Source organism: Geotrypetes seraphini, chromosome 4 (genome assembly GCF_902459505.1).
Source record: "Geotrypetes seraphini chromosome 4, aGeoSer1.1, whole genome shotgun sequence".
In the NCBI taxonomy this organism is placed as follows: domain Eukaryota; kingdom Metazoa; phylum Chordata; class Amphibia; order Gymnophiona; family Dermophiidae; genus Geotrypetes; species Geotrypetes seraphini.
This window is the reverse complement of record NC_047087.1, coordinates 176140974-176156987: the sequence shown is the minus strand read 5'-3', so window position 1 is coordinate 176156987 and position 16014 is coordinate 176140974. Positions and strand designations below refer to the sequence as shown.

General features: G+C 41.2%; 1 long non-coding RNA gene across 1 annotated transcript in view; it reads left to right on the top strand.

Annotated features, from left to right (window-relative positions):
* Nucleotides 1-4160, top strand: part of LOC117358839 — a 37780-nt gene extending 33620 nt beyond the window's left edge. The window contains exon 3 of the long non-coding RNA XR_004539104.1: nucleotides 4104-4160. This is a non-coding gene — a long non-coding RNA (uncharacterized LOC117358839). The remainder of the gene's footprint in view (nucleotides 1-4103) is intronic.
* The last annotated feature ends 11854 nt before the right edge of the window (nucleotides 4161-16014 follow it).

The following is a 16014-nucleotide window of genomic DNA, read 5'->3' as shown; positions in this document are numbered from 1 at the left end:
ATTGGCCACCAAATTGGGTGACCCTGCCTCTCTCCCCCCCTCCATAGCTACACTATTGTGATCATCCCAAGCAGAACATCAGAATGTGGCTCTACACGCTGAGAATTGAAGCTAATTTGCAGCATGCAAAAGCTATATTCTGCTTCTCTGACTGGACAAATCACAACTCTGGCATTACAAAGTAGCTACAGGTGGGCCCAGGGTGCCCACCTTATTTAGTGGCTAAACAGCTGTCTGTTTGTTAGTTGCCAGTTGCCCTGCACAGCTGCAGTAGTACTGAAGAGCAACAAGATGCTGATAAGTGGCTCATATTGGTTACACTTCTACAGGACCAACACAAACTACTTTCAACCCCATGGAAATCCAACAGACTCGAGCAATTCCCATGGGATTACTGCAGAACTGGCAGGGATACCTACTACTACTTATTTCTATAGCACTGCAAGACAAACACAGCGCTCAAAAATGTAATACTTCCTCCCTCTTTGATATACTAAGTCCTTCTAAACATTCTCTATACTAAGTCCTATAACCCTTCATTGGAGTTCCTTTTCTATACCAATTCCTGTAAACCGTGCTGAGCTCTACGATTATGGAGAGGATGCGGTATACAAACTTAAGGTTTAGTTTAGCACTGTACATTAAAACATTCAAGAGATAAGGCTAGATTCACTAAGCCATCCAATCCGTGGCCAGAGTGCTGATTCACGAAGTGTCCTCATGTAAATTATTGCAATCGGAGGCATGCCTCAAACTGACCACACAGATCGCTGAAGAGCGATCCTGATGTATGCTCAGACTATCTTCTTTGCCTGTAGATGATCTGCGTATGCGTTTTCTGTGCTTTTTTTTTCTGCCTTTTAGCTTGTTTTGTGCAATTTTATTTTTTTACTCGCTGTGGTTTTAACAGGCAGGTTTAAAGCGGGGCTGCACTGTGGCGTGTTCTGGAATTTAACAGAACATGCTGTAGTGCAGCCCAGCTTTAACCTGTGGGTTAAAACCACGGAGTCGGGTTGGCAAGAGCTGGAGAGTCGGGGCAGAGAGCAGGATTTTTGCATAAGCGACTGGATCTCAGCAGTCGCTTGTTTTTGGATCGGTCAGCCCAGTTGGTGTGCCTTAAAATGTTTAATGAATCACTGCCGACTACATTTGCATGCACGAATTGGATCAAATCGGAGGTTAGTGAATCGGGTCGGAGGAAAATCAGGTTGATACACAATCGCAACACAATCAGTGGGCTTAGTGAATCTAGCCCATAGTCCCTGCTCAGTAAAGTTTACAATCTAATCAGATAGACAATACAAGTAGGAGATTAGGGAGTTTCTCAGTTATTCAGTGGCAGATAGGTGGCTAAACTGGACTTACCTGGCCAGGAGCCATTTCCAGCCAGCTAAGTCCAGCTGAATACTAAACTAAAGCTTAACTTTGTATACCGAGCCATCATTCTGACAAGACTCAACTCGGTTTACAGCAATTAAATTTACTAGGGAATGATTTACAAATGATAAATAGAAGAATAGCAAAATTTCAAAATAATTAATTTTCACAAGGTTTGGCAAATAGAATAGATTTTAAAGATTTACAGAAAAATTGAAATGAACTGGAACTCCTTAAAAAAAAGGGGCGATCATTCCAGAGTTGAGAGAGTTAAGACTAAAGATTGACTGAAAATCTTGACTCCTTTAATTCCCTTTTTAGAAGGAAGGGAGCGTTTAAATTGTTGGATACCTCTTGCAAAGGAGAATCGATAAACATTCCAAAATAAAGGAATAAGAGGATTAAAGATACCATGTAGAATTTTAAAAGAAATACAAGCGCATTTAAATTGAATTCTATAATAAACTGGGAGCCAATGAAGATTGAAGCAAAGGGGTCACATGGTCAAATTTACATTTTCCAAAGATCAGCTTCGCAGCAGTATTCTGAATTAATTGTAATCTATGAAGACAAATTTATCTAATGCCGAGGTAGATAGCGTTACAGTAATCAAGATGAGATAATATAATTGATTGAACTAAGATAGATGAAAAAGATGTCTAACCTTCCTCAGCATTCACAAACTAAAGAATCTTTTCATGATCAAGGAATTTATTTGATCCTTAAAGGAAAGATAGTAATCAAAAAGGACTCCCACCCCAATATCTTAGCAGAGAACTCAATTGGTAAGGAAGACCCAGATACCAGAACTACAGTAGGAGGAAGACAGTCCAATCTTGGACCTAACCATAAAAGCTTAGTTTTAGTTGTATTAAGCGTCATTCGGACAGATAAAGCCCATGCTTGAAGTTTGGAAATGCAAAGATTTACTTTGGAAACTAGATTGGTAATATCCGGATCAATCTCAATCAATATAAAGATATCATCCACATAAGTGAATAATATTTCCCAAGCTGACATTTAAAGGTGTTCAGTGTGGTCATATAGAGAGATTGAATAACATTGGAGAGTGGGGAGCCTTAAGGAACCCTACAGGCAGGCTGCCAGGAGTTGGAGATATCACCTTCAATATTTACTGAATAGGAACGGTACAGAAGACATTTAGAAAACCAATCCAAAACAACCTGATGGAGACCTATATCTGAAAGTAGCTGAAGTAAAATATGATATACTACATCAAACGCTGCAGATAAATTGAACTGGAGTAGAATAGAACATTTACTTTTGAAGATGAATTTGTTTAATTTTTGAAAGAAGAGAAATCAATAAGGTTTCAGTACTAAAATAAGAGCGAAATCCAAGTTGAAATGGCTGAAGTAAAGAAAATTTCTCCAAATAGTAAGTTGACCAGCTACAATACCTGGAGACAAGTGTTTATTTCACTAGAATTTAGCACAGTAGAGCCCTGGATTATTTGTATTCAAACTTAAATCCTGCTGTATACTGCCTTAACTGAGTGAACTCCTTCAATAAAAGCAGTAAATAATAAATCCTAATAAATAAATAAAATCACTATTCAACATACAAAAAATGTACTTGCGGCTGAATCAAATCAAATATGAACATTTGATACAGCCATTTGTTGGGTTTTTTTTTTTTTTTAATCTTTATTACGTTTTCAAAGCTAACAAGTACAAAACAAAATACATGTATACATTAATAATCATAATACGCACTTATAATCAATCAGTAACAATACAGAAAGGATAAAAACCCCTCTCCCTTCCAGTGTTTTCAATCAGGGAATAAAACCAAACAAAAGAGATACCACCACCCCCACCCCCCCCTCCGAATGTGTGTGCACTAAAACAACAGAAACTAAAGATAAAAGACAACTATAACGAAGCCACAAAAGATGTTAATGGACCCTAAACTAATATGAATAACTTATTATGTCCCAGCATATCAGCATTCATCTTCTCATACTTATAGCATGAGCATAAATTCGCCCACCAAAAAATAAAACTAAGGTGATTCCAATTTTTTCAATTGCGAGTACCCATTTGCATGACTATCCCGGTTATAATAAGGAAAAGCTGACATTTATATCTGTCCAATGGGGGTTTAAGATGCAATATCATCTTACATATGACTACATCAGATGTCAATGGAATTGATGACTCCAGTATGGTATTAATCTGTCCCCATATTGACCTCCAAAAGTTAAGTATCAAAGGACAATAGAACAAATGATCCAGTGTCCCTATGTCTACATGACAATGCCAGTTATTAGCAGGGAAACATACAGGCCATGTATACCATAAACGAAACTGACAGCACGTAAACCAAAAAATAAACCTCAATTGAGGGAGGTTGGGACTACACAAGTACCCAGCCCTCCACTCATCATCACGGGTTTATAAAAAAACTCCGTGAACATGTATATGAGTCACTATTTCATTCGTTTTCATACATACAAAATCATGTTTTGGTCACTTTTTTTCAAAATCTTTTTTATGTATAAGCGTCAGTATATAGCAATGCAGGCCAGAATCCCAAACTTAACTCAATTAGTTAGCAATTATTTGGACGTTTTGACCTTAATAAATTGCTAGTTGTACATGACAATGCCAGCATCTATTAGATTTAGAACTATCTAATTTCTGCAAATGAACAGGAGTCCAGAAACTGCTATGTAACAAAAAAAAACCATGTTTGTCTCGTAGATGCTGACGCTGTACATCTCATCCTCCAAGTCCAAATCCGTGGCCATTGAGAAGCAGAAATCTGCTGCTTAATCTCAATGCTCCAAATGTCTCTCAGACTAGTTTTTGTTTTTTTGTTCAAATATTCCGCTATTAATTTATACCACTTGGCGGCCTGATGCCCTAGGAAATCTGTCTGGAATTATAGGCCCGGCAAGCTATACTGATTTTTTTAATTACGCCACTCAGGGAACCCCTTCTGAATGGCCTACTTCAACTGCAACCATTTAGGTGCTTGAAACTTTGAGATACCGAATGATTGTTGCACTGGTACGAATGTTAAATTATCAATAAATTTTAAGGTTTTCCAGGTGGTAAAAAGAATGCTATTGTCCTTATAAATTCTGGGTAATTTGATACTCAACATGTGACATAATCGTAATGGGGACAGGAGTTGCCATTCTAAATAAAGCCAATCTGGAAGATGCTCCAAGACTTCAGGAAGGATCCAATACATACCCTGACGCAGAATAAATGCTTGAAAATTTGGAAAATTTATAAAATCTATAAAAATTTGGAAAATTTACCCCACCCACCGCAATTGGTTTTTGCAAAGATACTAAAGCTATTCTAGCAGTTTTACCCAGCCAAATAAATTTAGTAAGAATACCATTTAATTTTTTATAGAAGGACCCTTGAAAATAAACTGGCAACATACTCATTTGGTAGCAAACTACATGCAAAATCATACTCTCCCCCACCAAGAAAGATGTAAAACAGGGGTCTTCAAAGTCCCTCCTTGAGGGCCGCAATCCAGTCGGGTTTTCCCTAATGAATATGCATTGAAAGCAGTGCATGCACATAGATCTCATGCATATTCATTGGGGAAAGCCTGAAAACCCGACTGGATTGCGGCCCTCAAAGAGGGACTTTGAAAACCCCTGATGTAAAGGATTCCAATGCTCACACATTTCTTTGACTTTCAGCAATAAAGGCTTTTCATTTACTGTCATTGTGTCTTCCAATGTTTCTGAATCATAATACCAAAATATTTTATACCCTCTTCCTTCCAAAGGAAAGGGATTGAATCAAATAATCCTTTTGCAAAATGCACGTTTAACAGAAGAACCTCTGATTTGCTCCAATTTATTTTGTATCCAGAAAATTTACCAAACCTATCAATCAATTCCAGTAAATGTGGAATGGTGGATTCGGGATTCTTCAAATGAAGCAAGATATCATCTGCATATTCCCGACCACCTGCATAAGGAGGTAAGGGATACCCCTTGTCTAACACCCCTCTTCAGACAGAAACATTCCAAAAATGTATTATTAATATATAGTCTGGCTGAGGGGGAACTATACCAGGTTTGAATCATTTGAATAAATCCAGATCCTATACCAAACCAATCCATTGCCTGATACATGAAAGTCCATTCCACACAATCAAAGGCCTTCTCTGCATCCAAAGAGACAGAGAAAGCCGGATCATTCATTGTTTTTGATAAAGCCATTTGTATATTTAACTGTACATGCATATTTATTCAAAGATGGCTTGGATATATGCTGTAGTAATGTAGTCACTTACATCCTCCATTGTTCAAGGTACATTAGATAGACTGCCAGCCTACTGGGACAGATAGGGAAGATGCTCAAGTACCTGAATGTAAACCGCTTAGGTAATAAGTGGTATATAAAAATAAACATATTTTTGGTTGAGAAGCCAAACAACCAAATCTACTGCTACTATTATTTCTAGAGCACTACCAGACGTATTCAGCACTATACCTAGTCACGGAGACAGACCCTGCTGCAATGAGCTCACAGTCTAAACAACCAAGACAAACAGGATACCATGGTAGGGGTTACAGTTAGCAGGAGATGGTTAAATTGCTGGCTAGGGTGATGAACAGAGGAAGGGGGTTATGCATTGAAGGCTTCTCAATATTTTCAGGCTAATATCTGATGCTGTATTGGGCAAAATATTACTAGGACCATGGCTCTAGCAGTCCATCTCATTCTTACTGCCATGTTTGTCATCTACTATAATAAAATGCTAAGCGCGCATGCGCACTCTACCTGCGTCATCCATAGGTCTATGGCCGGCAGGAGTGTGCATGCGCGCTTAGCTGTGCCAGTGACCAACAGAGAAATTGAAAAGCATTGGCCTCCCTGCTCTCCACCTCAAGCCATTGAAGCAGAAGTCCTCCATCCAGGAAATATGTCCTTACCGGCTGGAGTTTATTTTTAAGTTAAAAGCCGCTGCTGTGGCTCCTCTCACAAGCCACACCTGCGTCGGAGAAGGCTTCCGATGCAGGCAGGGATTGCGAGAGGAGCTGCCGCAGCACCTTTAACCTTAAAAATAAACTCCGGCAAGGGACAAAGGGAGCAGGCCAGACCGTGGGAAGGGGGGGTAGGGGGAAATGCTGCTGCTGCTGCTGCACAAGGAGGGGGAGGGAAATACCACTGCTACTGCACAGAGAAGTGGAGGTGGAGGGAATGCTGCTGTACAGGGAAATGGAGGGGGAGGGAATGCTGCTGTACAGAGAAGTGGCGGGGGAGGGAAATACTGCTGTTGCTACACAGGGAAGTGGGGTGGGGAGGGAAATGGAGGGAGACAGAAAGGAAGGAAGAAAGACAGAGACAAAGGGGGCTAGGGAAAGAGACAGAAATAAAGACAGCCAGCCAGACATATATTCTACCACCCGTTAATGTAACGGGCTTAAACACTAGTCTATATTATAATTTTCTCCATGTAAACAAATATACATGGTAAGGACTTCTTGGATTAGTTGAGTATAACAGCCAGCATTTTTATACCATGTTTGACTTTAAAATCACAAGTTCAGGGAAGGGGGGGGATTCTGTGGAGGGGTGGTGTATGGGCTTGGGTTTGCCATGAGGTTCTAAGAGTGTAAGTGCCTTATGGCTTCTCTTGGTTTCTGGGGATGTGTTCCTGTTTGGGAGGGTTGGGGGTGGACTGGGTGAAACCTTGATGACTTCTAGGTTGCTCATTTTCTCCTGTGTTTCATGATCTGTACTGATTTGTTTCTCTGTTTTGATTGTTTGCAATGTTTAGTCATCAATAAAAATTGTTTCAAATTAAAATCAAAGGTTCTATGATCTACAGTTGTTGGTTACTTAACACGTGATAAATCCTTGGCAAGGGTGGCAATACAAATGTAATTCTTAATCTGAAAAAATAATTTTGGATCTTTGACTTAGGAGCTATGAGCCATGCAGGCTGAATGAAGCTAGATATATTGAGAGCAGTCTCATGGTTAGAGCAACACGCAGAGAATCAAAGAAGCCAGGTTCAAATTCCACTGCTGCTCGCCATAATCTCTGACAAGTCACCTAACTTTCATTGTCTCAGGCACAAACTTAGATAATAAACTTTTAGTCAAAAGGACTAAATGAGAATTTACCCATTCAAAGGTTTTCTTTTATCTGGCCCCAAGTCTCTGGAACCAGCTTCCTTGTCAGATTCGGATGGAAATTAATTTTAAAGTTTTTAAAACACTTTTGAAAACATATTTACTCAATTTGGAATTTGGGCAGGATATTCCTCAGAATGATCATATTTAATGATCATTTGTATTGATCTGTTCTGAGTGGGATTTAAAAATTAATCCTGCAAAAAACAGCAACATAAAATTATATTTTATGTTAGACAGGTCTATTCTTCATTAAATGGAGTTCTTTTCCTTTTGATATATTATATTGTAAATCGCCATATAATTTGAATAAACATACTATACCTGAATGTAATTTTTATAAGCTAAAATTCAAATAGAGAAGCCAAATACTAGAAACATAGAAAATGATGACATTTAAAGGCCATATGGATTATCCAGTCTGCCCATCCATATCATCTATTCTTTCTCCTCCTAAGAGATCCTACAAGCCTGTCCTATGCTTTCTTAAATTCAGATACAGTCCTTGTCTTCACTACCTCCACCAGGTCATTCCACACATAAGACAGATTGCAGGTCCATCAAACCCTGCATCCTACCTCCAACAACAGCTAACCCAGGTCCTATACACCTGGCAAGATCTCAAAGAGTCAAACATATCCCTTTGCTGCCTATCCCAGGAACAAGCAGTGGATCCCCCACATCCATCTCAACAATGGCCTATGGATTTCTCCAGGAAGTCATCCAAACCCTGCCAAGGCAACCGCCCCCACTATACTATTTGGCAATGAACTACAACCACACACTGAGTGAAGAAATATTTTCTTCTGTTTTAAATCTACTTACTACTTGGTAGCTTCACTACATGCATCCAACCTTTTGAGTCTACTCCTTTCAACTTCATCTTGCTTGTATTGCTTCAAGCCATCATCAACTCATGTTCAAGTCCTAGCAACTTGATGATCATCCAAGTTTTCATGGCAGAATACAGAAGTACAGTGGTGTGCAAAACTCCTGCATCACTTGTTTGATGCATTTTATGCTATGTAACCATTTATCTTATTTAATTTTCAGTTCTATCATCATATGTTGTTACTATACATGTATATTTGATAAAGATGTGCCTTTAAATAGATTCAGTCCAGAGAAATGTTGTTGAATATTGGCAATAATGTATTGTGCTCATATGGCTGTATGATATTAAATTGTAGTAACATTCTGTTATATTACTATTAATTTTACTTTATTTCTATAGTTAGCCCTGAACAGGGTTGTTTTGTCCCATCTATTTCTTTCAATATTTGGCCAGCCTTTGCTCTTGTTGACAAGCCAACACCTTTTGAGCATAGAGTGGACCAGGTTCACCAGATGCTCATGCGTGATAATCCTATTCCAAGCATCAATCAATGACATAATCAGCTCTTGCTTCATTGTTGACTGTTTTTTTATATTTCCAGTGATAGCTTGTATTAAGGGAAAAGGTAAGAAGGTACCAAGCTTCAAACAACACTAGAGCAAACAACAAAAATAGGCACTGGAGATGTCAAATCCAACTTGTGGTCACAATGTCTTTTATTAATGGTTTAAACCATAAAACAATGCTGAGACAAGCAAAGTCTTTAGGATTTCATCATTGTTTTATGGTTCAAACCATTAATAAAAGACATTGTGACCACAAGTTGGATTTGACATCTCCAATGCCTCTTTTTGTTGTTTGCAGTGACAGCTTGTGCCACAGATTCTTAATTGGATTGAGATCTGTTGACGAAGTAGGCCAATCAATTGTCTTTACTCCCTTCTCATCCATTCGAGTACAGTTTTTGCTCAATGACATAGTGCATTATCATCTTGAAAGAAGGAATCACCAGGAAACAGTTCTCTGCTGAAGGTAAAATGCGTTTCTGCAGGATTCACCATGCCCTTTACAAAATAAAGCCAACCAATACCACTTGTTGCCATACATCCCCACACCATGACCTTTGTAGGATGCTTAACTGACAGGTTAAGGCACTCAGGCTTGAATTATCCTAGATATCTATGTATATACGTTCTGCAGCAATCACCCAAGGTGCAGAAAGTGCTCCCATCACTAAATAACACCTTCTCTAACATTTCCATGTTTACAACTGCTGGAATGTTTTTGTAGAATAACTTACCAGGTCAAATAAGATTATGTACCTTTAATAAACTGCTTAAAACTAAGCTATTAATCGATGTTTATTTATAATATGGTATGTGAATTATTCCTCTGAAATTGTACTGTTCCCTTTACAATAGTTGAAGAGCAATTGATGAAAGTACTTTTAAACTGCACTATGTCATTAGCTATATGTATGACAATTTGGATCATTGTGTAATAATTTGTGTATATTTTTATGTATTTATGTATCTTGGAAACCGTTGAGATTTTTTGGCAAACGAAATTCCAGATACCTATGCCTCACTATGCTTGTACCAACCATGGCTGAGCATGTGTCCTGCCCCTCTCTCAGCAACAGCGGGGGCATCTGCTTCCTATTGCCAAGAGATGTGTGTCTCAACACTCGATCTTGTCTGTAACTTGCCTTTTTTGGTCGACCTGAATAGTCTATCCTATGTTCCTCCTGTCTCCTTCTTTTGAAGCACCCTGATCACTGTACTATGATTGCATACCACCCTCTGTGGAATCTGCCTGCTAAAATACCCCTCTTCACCAAGAACCAGTATTTGAACCTGGTTTTCCTCAACAAGAACTGAAAGTTGGACTTCATTGCTATTATGTTGCTGGTCACTCAGTTTGAATACCAGTTGCAGGAATCTCAGAAATTTATACTTCCCACTATGTCACGTGTCAAACACAAGGCCCGTGGGCCGAATCCGGCCCACCTGGACTTTTTATGTGGTCCGAGGCATTGCTCCCGAACTTCCCCTTCTCAGAGCCCAGAGTGTTTTCCCACGCCGGTCCGCAATTGCTGTCATGCTGGAAAGTCTGCCAGCATCGGCAGTGTTGTTCGTGGCTCCCCCTCCTGCCTTCTGTCCGCTGCTGTCCACCTGGGTGGAAACAGAAAGTTATGCATCATTGGAGACAGACCAAGGCAGGTGAAAAGCAGGAGGAGGAGCTTGGCATCGGACCAGCGCTTAAGGGAAAGGCAAGCTGGGCTGTGAGGAATGAGAAGAAAGGAGAGAGGTTGGACCAGGGGTAGTGTGGAGGAAGAAGGAAAAAGATACTTGAAAGGGAGAACCATCGGGAAGAGAAAGGGAGAATGTTAGGCCTGGGGGTAGAAGGGAGAGAGAGATGCAGCATCTCTTTTTTTTTTCCCCCTTCCCTCGCATTGTTCAGCATCAATGGGGGATGGAAGACCAACATTAGAAGGAGAAAAATGTTGACCAAGACGAGAGAGGGGGAGAGACAGAAGGAAATAGGAGGCTGGGAAAGGAATGAGATGGGAAATGGGAGAGCTACAGAATAAGAGAAGATGGAAAATTGATAGCTGAAAATTTAAAAAGGATGAGAAAGAGAGCAAGATTTGAGTGGACAGATGTAGAAAATAAAAAAGGAGAAAAGTTGAAAGGGAAAAATCAATATGTTGGAGACAGGGACTGGAGCAAGAGAGAAAAGGAGAAAAAAAATGGACAGCAGAGAATTAGAAGACAGACAAAATCAGAAAGAGAAACTGGGACCAAAAGCAAAATGACGAGACAACAAAAGGTAAAAAAAAGAATTTTATTTTCTATTTTGTGATTACAATATGTCAGTATAGAAATGTGTTTCCTGCCAGAGCTGGTGTTAAGACAGCAAGCGTGACCTATGACCTAAAAGAGAGGAAAAGTCTTTTTTATTTATTTTGTAGCCGGCATGGGGTTGGAGAGGTTGTATCCCTATAATTCGACTAAGACTAACCCCCTCCTTTGCTAGCAAGCAGTGTGGGTTTTTGCAGCAGCAGCGATTGATCCTATGCTCACAGAAGTCTTGTGAGCATCAGAGCCACCACCAGCGCTGGGGCCCACGCTGTGCGTCACCAAAGGAGGGGGTATCTTAATTTAAAAAAAATCTAGCCCACAACTTAGCCTGTGTTTTAGATTTTGGCCCCTTATGTGATTTGAGTTTGACACCCCGCACTATGTAGTGAAGCTTAATGTTGATTTGCTGCAAAAATATCACTTTTAATTTACTGCAAATGGGTGAATTTTGATTCAGTTTTCACACAAACTCATTTCTGTTATCAAAATCAGGTCAGAGGCTGAAAATTATAGACCAGTGAGTCTCACATCGATAGTGAATAAACTCATGGAGAAATTGATCAAGAACAGATTGGACACATTTCTGGATGATGAAAGATTAAGGGATCCCCACCAACATGGCTTTACAAAGGGAAGGTCTTGTCAATCCAACCTGATAAGCTTCTTTGACTGGGTAACAAAAAAGCTGGACGAGGGTGAGTCCCTGGATGTCGTGTATTTAGACTTTAGTAAGGCTTTTGATAGTGTTCCACACCATAGGTTATTAAACAAGATGAACTCATTAGGAATAGGAAAAACACTGACAGCATGGGTACAAGACTGGCTTAGCGGCAGACTTCAAAAAGTTATAGTGAACGGTATTCCCTCAAAAACGTCAAAAGTGACCAGCGGAGTGCCACAGGGTTCGGTCTTGGGCCCAATGCTATTTAATATCTTTGTTATGGATCTAACTCAGGGACTTCAGGGCAGAATTACATTGTTTGCTGATGATTCTAAACTATGCAACATTGTGGGCAAAACAACAGAACCTGATGGCGCGAGCAGAACCTGCTTTTGTTGGAACAATGGTCCAGTACTTGGCAACTAAAATTTAATGCCAAAAAATGTAAAGTGGTGCATCTTGGAAGCAGAAATCCATGCAGAACATACACCTTGAACGGCGAAAACTTAGCAAGAACCACTGCAGAAAGGGACTTGGAAGTTCTCATCCGGGAAGATATGAAAGCTGCCAATCAGGTGGAGAAAGCTTCAGCAAAGGCAAGACAAATACTGGGTTGCATCAGAAGGAGCTTTATCAGTCGAAAGCCTGAAGTCATACTGCCGTTTTACAGATCCATAGTGAGACCTCACCTGGAGTACTGTGTCCAGTTTTGGAGGCCACATTATCAAAAGGATGTGAAGAGAATGGAGTCAATCCAGAGAATGGCCACTAGGATGGTCTCAGGACTTAAGGACATCCCATATGAAGAACGTCTGACCAGACTACGCTTATATTCTCTCGAGGAGCGCAGGGAAAGAAAAAGGATAGAAACATTCAAATACATCATGGGTCAAATTGAGGTAGAGGAAGAAATCTTTTTTCTTATAGGTCCCATGGCGACAAGGGCATCCGCTAAAACTTAAGGGGGGAAGATTTCATAGAGACACCAGGAAATACTTCTTCACCGAACGGGTGATTGATCAATGGAATAAACTTCCACACCAGGTGGTCGAGGCCAGCAGTGTACCTGACTTCAAAAGTCGATGGGACAAACAGGTGGGAGTGTTACAAAGTTATGCATGAAAGAGGGGTACACCAGGGAGGGAGGGTTCTTGGGTGGGCAGACTTGTTGGGCTGCTGGCCCTCTTCTGCCGTCATACTCTATGTTTCTATGTTATCAAGAAGTACCAGAAATTGCATGAAATTACATAGAATTATATTTTTCAGACAAAATTATGTTCAGTTAGGAGCTTAAATTATGTTAACTGAATATCAGACTAAACATTCAAATTTAACCATGATATGCAAAACTTTCTTCTGCGCTGAATAAATTCAATGTCACTGTTGTCATATCAAACGTGATCTTCTGCTTCCAACACTGCCCATCTGCTGTTGCCCAGATGGGTGGTACATTGTTAGTCTGACATCTCTGCTGAAACCTAGTTGCCTTGGGAGGCCCTGCAGGTAACAAAACTACCGATGGCATAGCTTTCAGCTTGGTTCAAGCCCCAGTGGCACAACAAGCCCATGTACCATGACTGGAGTCAAAGTGAACCACTACTACATTATGTCTAGAGCACTACCAGATGTATGTAATGCCATAGTCACGCAGGAGAAAGCCCCTACTCAATTAGCTCACACTCTAATCAATCAAGACAGAAACAGGATGCCAGGGTAGGAGTTACAATTAGCAGGGATGGTTAAACTGCTGTCTAGGGTGGTAAGCTGAGAGGGTTATATGTTGAAGGCACTCTCGAAAAGGTGAGTTTTCAGTCTATTTTTTAACACCTGATATCTGCAGGATTCTCATATAGCACAGTTACTTACCGTAACAGGTGTTATCCAGGGACAGCAGGCAGATATTCTTGACTGATGGGCGACAGCACCGACGGAGCCCCGGTACGGACAATTTTAGAGTGATTGCACTCTAAGAACTTGGAAAGTTCTAGCAGTCCGCACCGTGCACGCGTGAGTGCCTTCCCGCCCGATGGAGGCGCGCGGTCCCCAGTTAGGATAAGCCAGCTAAGAAGCCAACCTGGGGAGGTGGGTGGGACGCAAGAATATCTGCCTGCTGTCCCTGGATAACACCTGTTACGGTAAGTAACTGCTTTATCCCAGGACAAGCAGGCAGCATATTCTTGACTTATGGGTGACCTCCAAGCTAACAAAAAGAGGGATGGAGGGAAGGTTGGCCATTAGGAAAATAAATGTTGCAGAACAGACTGGCCAAAGTGTCCATCCCGTCTGGAGAAAGCATCCAGACAATAATGAGATGTGAAAGTATGAACTGAGGACCAAGTAGCAGCCTTGCAGATTTCCTCAATAGGAGTGGAACGGAGGAAAGCTACAGATGCTGCCATAGCTCGAACCCTATGGGCCGTGACAGAACCTTCCAGTGTCAGTCCGGACTGAGCATAACAGAATGAAATGCAGGCTGCAAGCCAATTTGACAACGTATGTTTAGAAACGGGGTGTCCCAATTTATTCGGATCAAAGGATAGAAAGAGTTGGGGAGTTGATCTGTGGGGCTTAGTATGCTCTAAATAGTAAGCTAAAGCTCGCTTACAGTCCAAAGTATGTAAAGCCTGTTCTCCAGGATGAGAATGAGGTTTCGGGAAGTATACAGGCAGGACAATCGATTGGTTGAGATGAAATTCCGAGACAACCTTAGGGAGAAACTTTGGATGTGTACGCAGAACCACCTTGTCATGATGAAAGACTGTAAAAGGTGGATCAGCAACTAGTGCATGCAACTCACTGACCCTCCTGGCAGAGGTGAGAGCAATAAGGAAGACCACTTTCCAAGTAAGAAACTTGAGAGGAGCTGTAGCTAAAGGTTCAAACGGAGGCTTCATTAAGGCGGAAAGAACCACATTGAGATCCCAGACTACAGGAGGGGGCTTAAGAGGTGGTTTCACATTGAAAAGACCCCGCATGAATCTGGAAACCAAAGGATGAGCTGAGAGAAGTTTTCCATGAACTGGCTCATGAAAAGCAGCAATAGCACTAAGATGGACTCTGATGGAAGTAGACTTGAGACCAGAGTCAGACATAGAAAGAAGATAATCTAACAAGGTCTCCACTGCAAGCGAAGTGGGATCATGATGATGAAGAAGACACCAGGAAGAAAACCGTGTCCACTTCTGTTGGTAGCATTGAAGAGTGGCCGGTTTCCTGGAAGCATCCAGAATAGAACGAACGGGCTGAGACAGAAGAGAATAAGCTGAGGTCAGCCCGAGAGATACCAAGCTGTCAGGTGCAGAGACTGGCGGTTGGGATGCAGAAGGGTCTGCTGATGCTGGGTAAGCAGAGAAGGAAACAGTGGAAGAAGAATGGGCTCCCTGGAACTGAGTTGAAGTAGAAGGGAGAACCAATGTTGTCTGGGCCACCGTGGAGCGATGAGAATCATGGTGGCTTGTTCCCTCTTGAGCTTGAACAAGGTTTGTAACATGAGAGGCAGAGGAGGGAAAGCATAGATTGGACCAATCTAGGAGAAATGCATCCGCTGCCAGACGGTGAGGAGAGTAGAGTCTGGAGCAGAAGAGGGGCAGCTGATGATTTTGAGGAGCTGCAAAGAGGTCTATCTGAGGAGTGCCCCATTGAACGAAAATGGACTGGAGAGTCAAAGGATCGAGAGTCCATTCGTGGGGCTGGAGAATTCTGCTGAGATTGTCCGCTAAGGAATTCTGCTCTCCCTGAATGTAGATAGCCTTCAGGAATAATTGGTGATCTGTCGCCCAAGACCAAATCTTTTGGGCCTCCTGACACAAGAGGAGAGAGCCTGTCCCACCCTGTTTGTTGATGTAGTACATTGCAACTTGATTGTCTGTGCAAAGTAGCAGAACCTGAGGAAAGAGAAGATGTTGAAAAGCCTTGAGGGCATAAAACATCGCCCGGAGTTCCAGGAAATTGATGTGATGCTTCTTTTCCTGAGCCGTCCAAAGGCCCTGAGTTTGAAACTTGTTCAAGTGAGCCCCCCAGGCATAAGGGGAGGCGTCGGTGGTGATGACTAGTTGATGAGGAGGTAGATGGAACAGAAGACCTCTGGAGAGATTGTAAGATATCAACCACCATTGTAGAGATTGACGAAGAGATG